This window comes from Sapajus apella, unplaced genomic scaffold (genome assembly GCF_009761245.1).
Source record: "Sapajus apella isolate SASKATOON/1434 unplaced genomic scaffold, GSC_monkey_1.0 scaffold5, whole genome shotgun sequence".
Taxonomy (NCBI): Eukaryota; Metazoa; Chordata; class Mammalia; order Primates; family Cebidae; genus Sapajus; species Sapajus apella.
The window spans coordinates 2,011,877-2,019,110 of NW_022436945.1; the positions used below are offsets into that span (position 1 = coordinate 2,011,877).

Below are 7,234 nucleotides of genomic sequence, written 5' to 3' on the forward strand. Positions count from 1 at the left end.
GCAGTGCTGGTGCCATGATCCATATCCAGTGAAAACAGCAGAACTAGAGCTTCCAATCTCCAACTACATGCCTCTATACTTTTGAGATTATCTTGCTATGTTACTGCTATTCCATCCCAATGCATTTGTCACCCAGTAAGATTAAATGCTGGGTAGCATCTTTTTGCATTATTACCTTCCATCTCTTCCCATCCACAAACACAGCTTCCAGTGTTTTTCCTGGGAACTCTGTCATTGGGTCAGTTTTCTGTGGTTTGTCATCAAGTGGAGATGAGTTTGACAAGGACCTTCCTTAGGATTTGATGGAAGTACCCCAATCAGAAAAATCAAGGAGCTGATTGAGTGACTGGCAGAAGAGAAAGCCTGTGGGGGGCGGAGCTCTCATTTGGCTCTTCATTTGGCACCAGACTGTTCACATCTAAAATGTGGGAGACAGGCGTATGTTCTGGAGAAGGAGATACTGCTCTTGTTTCACATTTCCATGTAAATGTACATCAACTAATGTAAGATTTTTGTCTGTTTTTGCCTATTTACTCATTCTTTTCCAGAAGAGATCTAGATAATTAGATCACATGGCAACTTGAATTGGGATTGCCCAGTTTCTATTTTCCTCTCCTTCTCTCTCTGGTATCTACTTTTTAGGGAAGTATGCACACTGTTCTACTGTAAACCATGGGGTAAATTTATTGGTAAAAGCTATTTTCCTTTTGGAATGTGAGGGACTGATGTGGATGAGATTGGGAGTGAGAAACAGTGCTGAGACTCTCTAGTTTTGTCTGTGCTCGGTATGAAAGTTTTTCTCAATGTGAAAGCTGCACAGGTAATTAACGTACATATGCCCTCTTCTCCATCATCATCTCTGTCAGCAACAGCCTGCCATATTGATCACTGTATGCTTGACTCCTTCTTCTAAACAACTAGTTTTTAACTCAAAGAAAAATATTTGTTTTTTATTGGCCCTCCAAACAGGATCTAAACGAAAGGGAGTACAGGTCAGGCATCTTATCAGCAGGTTCAAATCTAGGCATTAACGAGGGTAGATATTTTGCAGGATGATATGTAACCCTGCCCTGCTTACCACAGAAGGATTCAGAGCTAACATCTTAACTAAACCATACAAGGCCACTAAGTTCTATTGGAGTTGAAATTGAGTTCTGATTATTAGCTGCAATATTCCAGATGCCTAGCACATTACCTGGCCCATAATGGATGTCTAAATATGACATAAAATTAATAAACGAAGGCTTCTTAGGTGTTACATATGTGATATATGTGTGTGTGTGTATATATATACAATTTTATAAATATTTTATTTTTATAAATATAAATATATGTGCAAAATTCATGTTATATATTACATGTAAGAAATTACATGTAAGTTATATAATTTATATTTTATATTTAATTTATATATTATTATATCTTTATATACAATATGCATTTCTAACTATGTGTATTTATATTCCTGAAGGACCCAGCAGGCGTGGATGCTACAAAAATAGATAGCTATATGTATGTCAAAATTTGATGATTTTCGGTTCTGTTCATGCCCTTTTAAAAATTACATTTCACTACTTACCTGGCAGGGGAGATACCACGATCATGACGGTGGTTTTCCCAGGGCGAGACTCAGCCATTGCACTACGGATGTGCTGACCCCTGCGATTTCCCCAAATGTGGGGAAACTCGACTGCCTAATTTGTGGTAGCAGGGGACTGCGTTCATGCTTTCCTCTGGTAAAAAATGAAATTACATTCCACTGAAACATGTATGTGTGTGTATGTTAAACATAATTTCATTATTTCATTACACAAACAAGATTTGTAATATTGTACTAGTTTTATAGATGAAGCTAGATTTTTGTGGTTTTAATTTTAAAGGAACACCTTAATTCTACTTCTCAGGAAAGAAGTATAATGAGAAAATTAAGTTTCGGAACTTAAAAACAAGAAGCTATTTGATTGGTATAATGGTTGTGAAATGGGAAAGTGAAGAATTTTGAAATCTGAAACATTAATCCAGAAATCAACTGAGACCATTTTTGTTTCATTAGAAGTTACATGACTGTTTATAGACGGGAAAGTTAGAAGGATTTTTAGAAGGAAAAGGCTGTATCTATGAAGCCAATTGGAGTGCAGAGGTGAAACGTTTTTTCTCGTAGACCTAATGTCTAACACTGTATGTTCCCTTAGGCTTAATCATAAAAGTTAGGACATTTATTTAATCTCACTCCATTAATTCTCAGTCCAGCATATTTCAAAGAGTGACTGTATCAGTAGAATTTCATTGAACATACTTAATGATAATTTACCTACATTAAACTGATTTTATTCCTAAGGTGTGAAAATGAAACTAGTCTCACTCATTCTCAGGCTATTCTCTGCTTAGTCAGAGCAAGTAAACACCCTCACTCAAATCTAAATCTAAATTTTCTAGCCTAGAGTCTTTCAACGATTCCTTATGACCTGTAAAATGAAACACACAATTTGGAATAAGGCAAAAAGAAAAAAAGTAACTTCACTGTCTTTTCTTGCCTGCTCTTCTGTTTCCCAGGCACCTCAAACATACTACACGTAGCATGTGCCTTGGTGTCTTGGCAAAGGCTATCTTCTCTTCCAGGAATGGCCTACTCTTTTTTCCATGCCATACCTGTTGCTTCTTGGCATTCATCCACACATTCATGAAGACCCAGAAAAAGCATCTTTCTTCCAAGACTTATCTGACCACCAAAAGTGTTCATCTCTTTCTCTTTTCTTCCAAGTCTAAAGCTATTCTGAAATTTTGTTAACGGTTCTTTCTTTTCACTTGCTAGCAGTATGGCCTTAGGTAAATTACTTAATTTCCATAAGGTTCAGTTCCATTAAGTATGAACTAATAAGATTAATATTGATACTTATCCTTAGAGTATGTTGGGACCATTTATTGATATGATGAAGGTAAATTTCGTAGCACTCACTGTCCCTTGACATCAAGAACACAACAAATGTTTACGTTATTATCATGACTAACATTATTGTTCTATTCCTACTTCCTCTTCCTCTACTCCTAGAAGAGCTTAAGGTCCTACCTAAGCCAATAGAAACCTTTAAGCACGTGGTTGTAAGTTTGCCGTGAGTTTTCAGACTCTGATAACTGAGAGAATAAGCTTTTATACAGATACAGCCCCAGGCTATTTTCAGGTAGCTTTGCTGTTAAATAGCACAGAAAACAGTGTGTGTTTGGCAGTTGTGTATATTAACATTAGCATGGATTTTAACTCAAAGTCAAGGGGAAAACAAACTATCTCTGCCATATTCAGACTCTCTCGGATACTTAGACTCGATTTTACCATTTTATACTAACTCAAATTACTCTCCTCCAGACCTTATTTTTTCTGTATCAAAAACTTTTTTACATACATCTTTTTCAGTGGGGGACTCTTGAATTCGCTTGCTGCTCATCCTCCACTTACCATTGATTTCTTTTCCATGTGGTTCTTTGCTTCATAAAGAAATGTCTGAGTAATCAGGTGCTGCTGTTATGTTAACACCTCTGGGCAGAATGCATATGCAGTTCAGTCATTCCTTAAACTTCAGTCTACTTAGTGAAACATCCACATATTCTTGGCTCATCTCTCTTGTGGCCACAACAAGGACAATGTTTTACAACTATAAAGCTTTGGTTTTTGGTTCAATTCTGAACATCATTCCACATGGGTTTATAACAGTAAACTTTCACAATATTACTGATGCATGACAAATTATCACAAGAAATTAGTAGCATAACAAAATTAAGCATTTATTCCTGAAACATCTGGATGGTCATCCAGGTGATCCCTCCACTGGTGGGGAGGAATGATCCACATGTCTGACAGTAAACTGTTGGCAAAGTCATATGACAAAGAACACAATTACAGAAAAAGGTGAAGAATTTGGACCATTAATAAGATCAATCTGTCATAGAACTTGTTTACATATAAAATCTCCCCTAAATTTAACCCTTTACTTGTTTCACTTTAATAACATGTTGATATCTTTTCCCCCTGTAAATATGCACTATAATAAACACTACAATATTACTTACTATCTGTTGAATGCGAAGTGGTAATCAGAATGAAACACACACATACAACCAGATATATGTCTATTCATCCACCTGGACAGAAAAGTCTTTAATGAACTAATTAAATTAAAGAGAAAGCATGTAAGGCAAGCTAAGCCCTTAAGAAAATATAGTTATACATTATGGAGAGAGATTTAGGGAAAAAGAGAGATCCATAACTGGAGGAGGGTCAAAGAGCTGAAACATTGTAGTGTTAGAAAAGAATGAAATGTTCAAAATCTGATGAGAACAATTAAAAAATGCACAAGGGTTAACTTGAGAGGGTTTCCAAAGGTCAATATGGTACAAGTTGAACCAAATGATGATGATGATGATGATGATGATGATGATGGTGATGATAATGGTGATTATGATGGGATATAGCCCTAGAATAAATTACAATCCTTAAATCTATGCTAAGATAAATGAATAATTGGAGGATAGAGAAAGCTCTTCTTCATAGGAGAATTATAAACAATAAATATAAAAGAATTGATGAAAATAGAAAAACATCACTTGGAAAATTCTAAAGTAACATATTTTTAGGCCAAAATCATTAATCAATACTAAATTTAATGGGTGAATACATGAAGATGCATGGGAAATTTACATGTCTAAAAGCAATTGCCATAAAATATTTACTAATTTCAAAAAGGAAAACAATAACATTATTGTAGAAAATCCTGAAAACACCACTGTAATTAAGTGATCAAAGTTAATATCACTGCAGCCTAACATCATCTGTTCATTAAGACTGACACATAATTTATGAGGTGTTTCTATCAAAAATACATAATCTGAATTTTAAAATAAAGAGACATTCTATAAAGTGGGAGAAATTCTACCAAATGTCCTGCCAGTGGACTTCAAAAGTTTTGCAGTAATGAAAAGACAAAGAAAAACTGAGACCTGAGAACTGGATAAAGCTGGAAACCATCATTCTCAGCCAACTGACACAAAAACGGAAAACCAAATACCTCATGTTTTCACTCACAAGTGAGTGTTGGACAATGAGAACACATGGACACAGGGAGGGGAACATCACACACCAGGGCCTACTGGGGAGTGGGAGAGCTATGGGAGGGATAGCATGCGGTGGGGGGATTGGGGAGGGATAACATTAGGAGAAATACCTAATGTAGATGACAGAGGGATGGCTGCAGAAAAACTGAGAACTATGGGAATTTTAGGGTTTTAAGGGAGTAGTTCAACTAAACACAGGATCCTGTGTTGGATCTAGACCAGAAATAGAATATTAGTGGGATTATTGTCAAGATGTGAATAAAATTTATGGATTAGATAATAGTAATGTATCAATGTTAATTTTCCATTTAAGAAAGAATCACTACACTATGCTTATATAATAACATTTGAGGAATTTGAGCGAGGGGCATATGCCAGCGTTTTTCAATTGCAGCACTGTAAATATTTTGGGTTGTGTAACTGCCTTGGTTGTGAAGGGATACTATGTGTGTTGCAGGATGTTTAGCAGCATCTCAGGTCTCTACACAATTAGATATCAGTAGTAACAACATTTCTAAGTTAAGTCATGTCAACCAAAAAGGAATTCACATATTACCTTAAAGGGGAGAAAGCACAAAATCATCCTCAGTTGAGAATCACTGGAATAAGAAAATTCTGTGTATTATATTTGTAACTATTTTAAAAGACTGAAGTTATCTTAAACTGAAAATTTTCCAAAATTTGAAAAAATGTCTAGCACAGTACCAGCAGATTACTGAGCACTAATTGTCTAATAGGTCTTTTAAAATCCAATGAATAGGCTTCTGTGGCAAATAATACATATTTGGAAAACTTACATTTCAATTTTATTTATTTATTTATTTATTTATTTATTTTGGATGCAGGACTCACTCTGTTGCCCAAGGCTGGAGTGCAGTGGTGTGCTCAGAGCTCACTGCAGCCTCAAACTCCCAGGCTTAGGTGATCCTCCTGCCTCAGCCCTCCGAATAGCTGGGACCACAGGTGCATGCCATAAAAACAGGCTAATTTTTGTATTTTTGTAGAGATGGTGTTTAGCCATGTGACCAGGTCTCAAATTTTGGGGCTCAAGCAACCTACCCTCTTCAGCTTCCCAAAGTGCTGGGATTACAGCATGACCCTGCATGCCCAACTGGAAAATCCACATTTTCAGTGAGAACTTCAACAGCTCTATCCAATTAATCAAAAATTTATTGCAAGACTCCTTAAGTTAACAAACTGGCCGGGTTTTGACAACTCCAACTCTAAATTTATCCTTTCAGCATCCAAAAAATGCCTGTCTATGTAGCAAGTCAATTCTGCCTTGGCAATTTAATGCTCCTTATTTTGGGGGGCTTTTTCAGAATACAAGCCTTTTTCTATTAGGGCTAATTTCACACTTAAAATTTCACTCAAACCTCATTATTCATGTTATTTTCAGAGATCAGCTAAATATGACAATAACAGAAAAGCCTGTAATATAGTTTCACAGAATTTAAAATTCAATGTGATCTGAAAGAAAATGGAAACAATAAAGATAAACACATGGTCTATTCCTCTTAGATTTGACATTTCATTGACAGTTCAGGCTCCAATTTTGAGTCTTTCCTTGCCTTTCAGGTTGTTCAGAACAGCCAGTCAGTCAATGCCAATGAAGAAAGTTGGTGCTGTCTTAATAGCAGACCCATGCTTATTGATACACAGCCAGCTCAGAGAGAAAGAGAAATAGGAGATAGACAAAGAGAAGAGTGAGAAATCAGAAGACAGGACAGCAAATGAAAATGAGAACAGAGCAGAGGATCACTCTGCAGCACAAGGAAAGACAGAGAAACAGAACAGCAGTGATAAAGATAAAGTTCAACAACATGGCAGGTTAAGAGAGTAAGAACTACAGACCACTGCTCAAGGAAATGAGAAAGGGCAAAAACAGATGAAAAAATATTCCATGCTCATGTTTAGGAAGAATTAATATCATGAAAATGGCCATACTGCCCAAAGTGATTTATAGATTCAACGCTATCCCCATTAAACTACCAAAGACATTAACAGAAGTGGAAAAAACCACCTTAAACTTCATATGGAATCAAAAGAGAGCCTGCATAGCCAAGACAATCCTAAGCAAAAAGAAGAAAGCTTGAGACATCATGCAACCTCACTTCAAACTATACTACAA

At 36.1% G+C, this 7,234-nt stretch overlaps 1 non-coding gene across 1 annotated transcript; it reads left to right on the forward strand.

Annotated features, from left to right (window-relative positions):
• Window positions 1-1,571: 1,571 nt before the first annotated feature.
• On the forward strand, window positions 1,572-1,736 carry LOC116548876. Its single transcript, XR_004267588.1, has one exon. It is a non-coding gene; the product is annotated as a U1 spliceosomal RNA (small nuclear RNA).
• Window positions 1,737-7,234: the final 5,498 nt, after the last annotated feature.